The following is a 10,192-nucleotide window of genomic DNA, read 5'->3' on the forward strand; positions in this document are numbered from 1 at the left end:
TTCAAGAAATTATGTATCGAATGGAAAACCTAGAAACAAAAATCACAATGAATGGTGGTTCCGGGCGAGGAGACTGCTTGACAGGCTTTGCTAGCTTGATTGAGGAGCGAGTCGATGGCTTAGACAGCTCTCAAAAAGCGATGTTTTAGATGGTTATTGAGCAATTTGAAGATGTGAAGGTAGCCCTTGACGTAGTCAAGGTAGAAATGGCAGACATAAGCGCCAGAGTAAATGTTGCTGTAAGGGCGGTGGATAATCAAGCCCCTACCCAGAGGACAATGCGACCCAACAAGGTCAAACTTCTAGAGCCCAAGCCATTCTCTAGGGCTCGAGATGCCAAGGCCCAAGAGAACTACATCTTCGACCTTGAGTCGTAATACTTTAGGCGACTAACCATGAGACAGAGGAAGAAAAGATCACCATGGCGACCATGCATCTAGTTGAAGATGCGAAATTGTGGTCGGTTTCGAAGTGTGTGGACATCCAAGAGGGTCGATGCATAATAAACACTTGGAAAAGACTAAAACATGAGTTTCGGTCTAAATTCTTCCCACATAATGTTCATATCAAAGCCAAAAGAAAATTTCAAGATCTTTAACACACTAGTAGCATTTGAGGGTGTGTTAAATGATTCTTGTTACTCATGTTAGACATCCTACAGATGTTTGAGCTAGATAAGATCTTGCAGTTCATAGAATGACTGAAGCCATGGGTGAAGTCCAAACTTTATGAACACGACAAGAAGACCTCTCGATGGCCTATGCTATGGTTGAACGATTGTTCGATCTGAGCAATGAACAGTCTCAAGACACAAGGCGAAACCAAGCCTCTTCGAGTGGAGGTAATCGCAACCATACATCCAATCCACCCAGACTAGGAGGAGGGGACAAACCAAGGACCGGAGGGGGAGAGACAAACCAACCCCAACAGGGGACTAGTGTCTTAGGCAAGGGGCTTCACAACCATAACCACTTCAATCGGCCACCTCCCTCATGCTTCTTATGTAGAGGGAACCACAAGGTATTGAGTGCCCAAAGAAGGCGTCACTACAAGCGTTCCAAGCCGCATTAGACGTAGACTAAGACACAAAGTCTGAGGGTGAAGAAGTTGAAAAAGCATTGAACATAGAAACTCCTCGGATGGGAGCCCTAAAGTTCCTATTTGCACATCAAAAGAAGACCGGGGAGCAAAAAGAACCGATTGAAAAATGTCTCATGTACATAGAAGCATGGATGAATCACAAATTGGCTAAGAGTACGATGGTCAATTCGGGATCCATCCATAACTTCGTGATCGAGACTGAAGCAAATCGGTTGAACATCAAGTGGCATCGAGACTCGGGAAAGATGAAGGCCATCAACTCTGTGGCCCTACCAATCTTTGGGATAGCGAGAAAGGTTGCCCTCAAGTTAGGAACATGGAGTAGTCTAGTGGACTTTGTGATTGTCAAAATGGACGACTTTGATGTGGTACTCCGGATGAAATTCTTATTGAAACATAAAGTGATCCCCATGCCTTTGGATAAATACTTAGCCATAACAGGATCAACCCCTACCGTTGTCCAGACAAGCTTCAGTTTAAATGAGGTCTTGTGTGTAACGAACCAACGTTCATGGTCATCCCTGTGGTTGAAACTGAGGGAACGATTGAATTTGTTCCCATAGAAATACAACACGACAAAGAATAGAATGACAAAGAATAGAATGACTCCACCCCCCAACTAGATGAACTACGTACTATCAGATTTATTAGACCTGCAAATACTCCCTATGGAGCCCCGATGTTATTTAAAAAGAAGAACGGGAGTCTTAGTCTATGCATAGACTACCGCACCCTAAACAAAATCAAGATCAGAAACAAGTATCCTTTGCCCATCATTACAGGCTCTTTCGATCAACTACATGGCGTGAAGTACTTCTTGAAACTCGACTTAAGGTTGGGATACTATCAAGTTCAAATTGTCGAGGGAGATGAGCCAAAACGAGTTGCGTCACTAGATATGAGGCCTTTGAACTCCTAGTCATGCCTTTTGGTCTGGAATAATTCCCCTGCCGCATTCTGTACATTAATGAACCAAGTCTTCCACAAATATCTCGATAAATTTGTGGTTCTCTACTTGGACGACATAGGGGTTTACAGCTCCACCATGGAAGAGCATCAACACCACCTGCGATTAGTTTTCAAAAATTTGAGAGAACACCAACTATATGTGAAGAGGGAAAAATGCACGTTCGCGCAACAACGAATCAACTTACTTTCTCGGTCATGTAATCGAAGCAGGCAAGGTGGGTATGGAAGAAGAGAAAGTCAAAGCCATCAAGGATTTGAAGACCCCCTCTCTAGTGACAGAAGTGCGCTCCTTCCTTAGGTTTGCAAATTATTATTGACAGTTAGTTGAAGGATTCTCGAAGCATGTAGGTCCCTTGACTGAACTACTAAAGCAGGGAAACAAGTCGAGTTGGACTCCACATTGTCAAGAAGCCTTTGACAACTTAAAGAATGCCATGATGGAAGGGCTAGTTTTGGGGATTGTCGACGTAAAGAAACCCTTCGAAGTCGAAACAGATGCGTTAGACTTCGCCCAATGGGGCATCCTACTATGAGAGAGACAACCCATTGCATACGAGAATTAGAAGCTTAATGAGGCAGAAAAAAGGTACGCAACATCCGAGAAAGAAATGTTGGCAGTAGTCCATTGTTTACGAGTTTGGAGGCAATACTGTTGGATAAAAGTCTGAGGTTTCTTTATTTAGCTTTTACACCTTTTACTCAGTTATTGAATATTTTCTTTTGACCATTTGACAAACACGCTCGAATGAATTACCAATTTTTTAGGTGGCCATCTCGACGGGAGTGACACAGATTAGTTGGCCACTTTCTACCATTTTTTAGGATAAGCTAATTATTTAAATAGGTGAATGTGATGAGAAACAAAATCACCTTTTTCTATAAATCAAATCTCAAGATTTCTCTCTCTTTCATCTTCTGTATTCATTTTCTTCCAACAAATTTCTTGGGCCATTTTTTAATCCCGAGATTTCTCCCTCTTTCATTTTCTGTTTTCATTTTCTTCCAACAAATTTGCTTGGGCCATTTTTTACTCCATCGACAATTTCCTCTCGATTGCCAGAAGTCAACAAGTGGTATCAAAGCCTGGTTTAATCCACCGGTGGTATATCATTGCAGAGGAACCGACTTTATCAAAAGTCAAGTTGATTAGCTCAACTGGTTAGAACATCGACCTAACAACACATAGGTCTCAGGTTAAGTAGAAGAAAATGCAGAGCGTGAAAATTCACACATCGTGGGGTCCATCCTCGGCAGGCTCACTCACTCCTCCATGCCTCCGTCGAGCAGCTGCAAAAGAAGCTCTCGGGGATCCGCTTTAAGAATGGCGAATCTGTCGATGACTTTTCAATGCGGATTACAGGTCTCGCCAACAGCATCACCACTCTCGGTGGGAGCATCAGCGAGACAGAAATCGTGAAGAAGATGTTGCAGATCGTCCCCAATCACCTCGAGCAAGTCATGCTAAATCGAAATATTACTTGACGTGAACGACCTAACGGTGGAAGAGGTGACCAGAAGACTACACAACGTCGAGCAGCAGAAGAAGAATGCCTCTTCAGCTATCGACAAGGAGGGTCATCTACTCCTCACTAAGGAGGAATGGCTTGCACGCCTAAAGCATCGCCACAATACCAGCGAGAGCAACGGGTCCTCTAGCCACAAAGACAGTAAGAAGACATGGAAATCTCACGAGCGCATGCACAAGAAAGAGGGAGATCAAAATCCGCCACAATACCAGTGAGAGCAACGGGTTCTCCAGCCACAAAGGCAGTAAGAAGCCATGGAAATCTCGCGAGTGCACGCACGAGAAAGAGGGAGATCAAAAGAAGGAGTCGACCGATGGCAGGCCAATCCAGTGCTCTAACTGCGAGTAGAAGGGCCACCTAAGCAAGAATTGCTAGAGTAAGCTCAGGAACAAAGAGAAGGTTCATGTGGCTCGATCCAAGGAGGAATGTAACGATCCAGATCCACCTCTAGCAGATATTGTCCTCTTTGGGCTTTCCCTTTCGGGGTAAGGTTTCCACACCCTTATAAATGGTGGTTTGTTCTCCTTCCCAACCAATGTGGGACATCACAATCCACCCCCCTTTGGGGCCTAGCGTCCTCGCTGGCACTCTTTTCTTCCTCCAATCGATGTGGGACCGCCCCCATATTCATCCCCCCTTTGGGACCTAGCGTCCTTACTGGCACACCACCTCATGTCTACCCCCTTTGGGAAATAGCGAGAAGGCTGGCACATTGTCGGGTGTCTGGCTCTGATACCATATGTAACGACCCAGATCCACCGCTAGCAGATATTGTTCTCTTTGGCCTTTCCCTCAAGGCTTTAAAATGCATATGGTAGGGGAAGGTTTCCACACCCACATCACAAGGAAGAGCCAGCTCTTTTCATGATGAGCGCATCGATCTTATTCGACGTCCCCAATTTCGATTCCAAATCCATGGAGGTAATCGACAACGGCGTAACTGCTCCTCCGATGAGCGTCGAACTTAAGGAAGAGCTCCAACTGGGCGTAACAAAGACACCGGCTGGGGAGCCAATTCAACTAAAGGAGGAGCGAGTGTTCGCTCAGATCGGCGACAGGGGTGAGCAGCATGAGCATCGGCGATGGGTCCTCGACACAGGGGCAACAAACCATATGACGGGGCTAGATCCGCGTTCTTTGAGCTTGACTCAGGGATTCACGGGACAGTAAAATTCAGCGATGGCTCCGTCGTCGAGATCGAAGGGCGCCGCACCATCCTGTTCGTCGGTGATATCTGCGAGCCCATCAAGCCAGCGACCCCAGGCGGCAAGAACCTCTTCCTCCTACTGGTTGATGACAAAAACTGCTTCATATGGCTGATCCTGCTGCAAGCGAAAAGTGTGGCGGCAGAGACAATTAATCGCATTCAAGCGCAAGCAGAGGCCAAATGCAGTAAGAAGATGCTAATGTTGCGCACAGACCGAGGCAAAGAATTCACCTCATCGGCATGCAACGGCAACTAACGGTGCCCTACTCCCCCCAGCAGAACGGGGTGGTGGAACGCCAAAATCAGACCATCATCGGGACAGCAAGGTCATTGCTGATGACGGTCGAAATGCCTGGGAGATTTTGGGGAGAGGCGGTAATGAAGGCCGTCTATCTCCTCAATCGATTGCCAATGCGAAGCCTCGACGGGAAGACACCACATGAGGCCTGGTACAATAAGAAGCCAGCGGTACATCATCTCTGAGTGTTTGAATGCATCGCATACATGAAGGTAGTGCGTCCCCACCTTGGCAAGCTCGATCCCAAGGGGCTGAAGGTTGTCTTCATCGGCTACGAACCTGGGAGCAAGGCGTATAGGCTCTATGATCCTGCGAGGGGCGAGCTCACGTGTCTCGCGACGTCATCTTCAATGAAAGCACCTTCTAACAGTGGAACGACATGATCGAGGCAGACCAAAAACTCAAATCAATTCACAATGAAGTACCTTGTCACCGAGCCGGTAGAAGGAGGAGCGCAGCATCGAGCACTGCCGTTGCCAGCAGCTGCATCCCTTAAACTAGTGGAGTTTGCAACACCACGAACTACAGATTCAACGCTGGATGCCGATCACGATGATGATCTGGTGGCCAGGTACCGGAGGATGGAAGACCTAGTGGGAGGAGGTGAACCACCTGGACTGGGAGCACGCGAACTTGAACAAGAGGTGGCCAAACTGCATGTCATCAGCGCAGATGAACCGAACACCTTCGCCGAAGTAGAAAGGAATTTGTGCTAGCTGAAGGCAATGCAGGAGGAGATGACATCCATCATTGAGAACTAGACATGGAGTCTGGAGGACATGCCGCCGGGACACCGAGCCATAGGGCTCACATGGGTCTTCAAACTGAATCGTAATAAAGAAAGAGAAGTTGTGAAACATAAGGCCCGTTTGGTGGCGAAGGGCTACGTCCAGAAGCAAGGAGTGGATTTCGAGGAGGTATTCACGCCGGTGGCAAGGTTGGAATCTGTCCGCCTATTGCTGGCAATCGCGGCACATCATTCCTGGGAGGTCCACCACATGGACGTGAAATCCACGTTTCTCAACGGAGAGCTGAAGGAGACTGTCTATGTCTGACAACCTTGACAAGNACGTTTCTCAACGGTGAGCTGAAGGAGACTGTCTATGTCTGACAACCTTGACAAGGTATTGCGCCTGCACAAGGCACTCTATGGGCTTCGACAAGCACCACGAGCCTGGAACACGAAGCTCGACAGTACCCTACTGTCGCTGAAGTTCAAGCGCTGTGCCTCTGAGCATGGCATGTACACGCACGGCCACGATGAGCAGCGACTGATCGTGGGAGTGTACGTCGACGACCACATAATCACTGGAGGCGACATGGAAGTCCTTGGAAGATTCAAGAGGGAAATGTCAAAGAACTTCAAGATGAGTGATCTTGGCGTGCTCAACTACTACCTCGACATCGAAGTGCAACAGAGTACTGTCGGCATCACCTGTCAAAGTGCGTACGCGAAGAAGCTGCTGGACACAACTGGGCTTGCATACAGTAACCCTACAAGGACGCCAATGGAGGCCCGACTCTAGCTAAAGAAGTTTGGTACTACGACAGCAGTCGACGCCACTAATTACTGCAGCATTGTCGGGAGACTGCGCTATCTGGTAAACACACGCCTTGACCTTGCTTATTTCGTTGGATACATGAGTAGATTCATGGAAGCACCTAGGGAGGAGCATCTTATGGCTATCAAGCGCATCCTGCGTTATGTAGTTGGAACAAGAGGCTGGGGTGTGTGATACTGCACAGGGAGAGGAAAGGAGAAGCTTGAGCTGGTCAGCTACAGTGATAGTGACATGGCCGATGATGTTGATGATCGTAAGAGCACAAGCGGGATGATTTACTTCCTCTCAGGCGGCACGATCTGCTTGCAATCACCTATGCAAAAGGTAGTTGCTTTATCTTCTTGCGAAGCAGGGTACATTGTCGCTTCGACGGCAGCAACACAGGGGGTTCTGGCTTGCGCGACTAATGGAAGAAGAAGGCGATCCACTAAGGCATTACGTGGACAACAAAGCTACAATCTCCCTAATCAAAAATCTGGTTTTGCACGACCGGAGCAAGCACATAGAGATCAGGTTCCATTACATTCGGGAGTGTGCAGACTGGGGGCTTATCAAGATTGACTTCATCCGAATAGAGGAACTGCTTGGAGACATCTTCACCAAGTCTCTGGCGCGGGTAAAATTTGAGGAACTCCGTTCAAAGATCGAAGTTCAAATAATGAGGTAGATATACAAAGGTTTAGGACGAGATTGTTAGATAAAAGCCTAAAGTTTTTTTATTTAGCTTTTACACGTTTTACTCCATTATTAAATATTTTCTTTTGACCATTTGACAAGCACGTCGAATAGATTACCAACTCTTTAGGTGGTCATCTGGAACCAATTTTTTAGGTGGCCATTTGGAGGGAAGTGGCACTAGTTGGCCACTTTCGGCCATTTTTAGGATAAGCTAATTATTGAAATAGGTGAATGTGATGAGAAACAAAATCACCCTTTTTCATTAAATCAAATCCCAAGATTTCTCTCTTTTTCATTTTCTATTTTCATTTTTTTCCAACAAATTTTCTTGAGCCATTTTTTACTCCGTCGACGATTTTCTCTCGATTGCCAGAAGTCAACAATACTTCCTCGTCACTAAGTTTGTAGTCAACAACAATTCCATATGTCACTTCTTTGACCAACCCAAGTTATTTTTGAAACAAGCGCGTTGGCAAGATTGTGTGGCCGAATATGACTTTCAGTTCGAACACAGGCAAGGTAAAGCAAATCAAGTTGTAGATGCCCTAAGTTTGAAGAGCGAACATGCAGCCTTGTGCATGCTAGCTCATCTACAAGCAAGTAAGTTGAGCGGGATGATACGAGGAAGTATCGAAGAACACCTAGCCAAAGAGTCGGCCGTCTAGGCCATCATGCAGCTAGCCAGGGAGGGGAAGACTCGTCAGTTTTGGGTCGAGGACAATTTACTCTTCACCAAGGGAAATTGTCTTTATGTCTCCCGTTCGGGGAACCTAAGGAGACTCCTACTTAAAGAATGTCATGACACACCGTGGGCAAGCCACAACGGGTGGCAGAGAACCTATGCCCTTCTAAAAAGGGGTACTATTGGTCGAACCTCCGTGGCGATGTGACACAGTTCACAAAGACTTGCCTTATCTGCCAACAAGACAAGGTTGAACGAAACAAAATTGCTAGACTGCTGGAACCTCTATCGGTCCCTTTCTGACCGTAGGAAAGTGTTTCTCTAGATTTTATCACACACCTCCCCAAGGTAGGAGAAATGGAGTCCATCTTGGTCATTGTTGACAGGTTCTCTAAATATGTCACATTTGTCCCAACTCCCAAGTCATGCTCTACCGAAGTGACTGCACAACTATTCTTTCGACAAGTTGTTGAGTTGTGGAGTATTCCCACTAGCATTATCAGTGATCATGATGGGAGAATCACAGGGACCTTTTGGACCGAGTAGTTCAAGTAATTGAGTTGAGCCTAAACATCTCTTCGAGCTATCATCTCCAAATTGACGGACAAACTGAAAGGTTCAATAGTATGCTCGAAGAGTTCTTACATCATTTCATCGATGCGCGACAGAAAAAACTAGGCACAGATGCTCGACGTTACTCAATTTAGCTTCAATTGTCAGCAAAACTCGTCGACAGGAAAAATCCCTTTTGAAATAGTATGTGATAGACAACCACTCATGCCCCATATCATTAACCACCCCTATGCCGGGAGAAGCCCTCAAGCGTACAACTTCACCAAAGAGTGGAAGCAAACCTCCAAAGTAGCACGAGCGTATTTGGAGAAAGCTTCACGAAGAATGAAGAAGTGGGTAGACCAAAAACGAAGATCATTAGAGTTTCAGGCTGGTGACCAAGTTATGATAAGCTGAGGCCAAAACAATTTAGATTCCATGGGAATAGGGACCAGCGACTAGTGCGAAAATATGAAGAACCAACCGAAGTCATTGAGAAAGTTGGAAGGACTTCATATCGTCTCCAATTACCTACATGGATAAGGATTCATCCCGTCATGCATGTAAGTAACCTAAAACCATATTGCCCAGACGACGACGACTATCAATGCAACCAAGTGACACGACCCCCAGTTACAATGAAGGACTCGAGTAAAAAGGAAGTAAAGGAGATTTTGGTTGAGCGAACCCGTCGTATTGGCAACCCAAAGCGCAACTTACAAGAATTTTTAGTCAAGTGGAAAGGACTCCCAGAAGCAAAAATCAGCTGGGAACGTGCCGACTACCTGAAGACAGCCGCACTTCAGATTGCAGAGTTCGAAGAAATGAGACGATTGACAGGGATGCCAACCAACTGGGGAAGGATGTCATGGTCATGCTTGTCCAAGGCGTGTTGTCCATGGTCACATGCTCGTTACACGTCAAAACCCTTGCCTTGTACTACTTTATCGCTTTCTTTTACTGCTTTTATGTTATATTATATCCTTCTTGTTTTTTCTAAGAGTATGACATTTCAACGAAAATCATGGCTACACTTGGTAGACATGAAATGCCTCAAAATGTACTATAGAGGGATGCGACTAGTTGTTAAACTCTCCCTACCCGAAAAATTATATATTGTTTAAGCCGTTGTTGTTGCCTTTTTGGTTGCATGCTATATAACACCACTCTCAATCTCTCTCTCATTCTTGCTTTCAAACTCTTTTTCCAAAACCTCTCTGCTCCATTTTCTAAGATCTTCTTTTCAAATCGGGGTCTGAGGCTTGATTATACATTGTCCGACCGTAGGCAACGCGATCTGAAGTTGACTTGACACATTCAGTGCTAAGAGTGAGTGTCGCACAATCGCCAAATCCGCTACCAAGAAAAGATGATTGTGACACATAGCCCCTCAACACTCCCCACCTCGACCAACTGATCAACTATCACCTAAAAAAGAAGTTAGTGAGCATAAAAATACTCAATAAATGGCCTAGTTGTAAACTCTAATTGCATCCATGACCAATGTTGGATTTATGCTCTAAGCCTAAGCCTAGATTGTTCACTTTGACCCGTTACGTATCGTCGTCAGCTAGACGTGTTTTAAAATGCATTTACTATAGAGAGGGTCTAACCCTA

The sequence above is a fragment of the Cucurbita pepo genome, chromosome LG18 (assembly GCF_002806865.2).
Source record: "Cucurbita pepo subsp. pepo cultivar mu-cu-16 chromosome LG18, ASM280686v2, whole genome shotgun sequence".
Taxonomy (NCBI): Eukaryota; Viridiplantae; Streptophyta; class Magnoliopsida; order Cucurbitales; family Cucurbitaceae; genus Cucurbita; species Cucurbita pepo.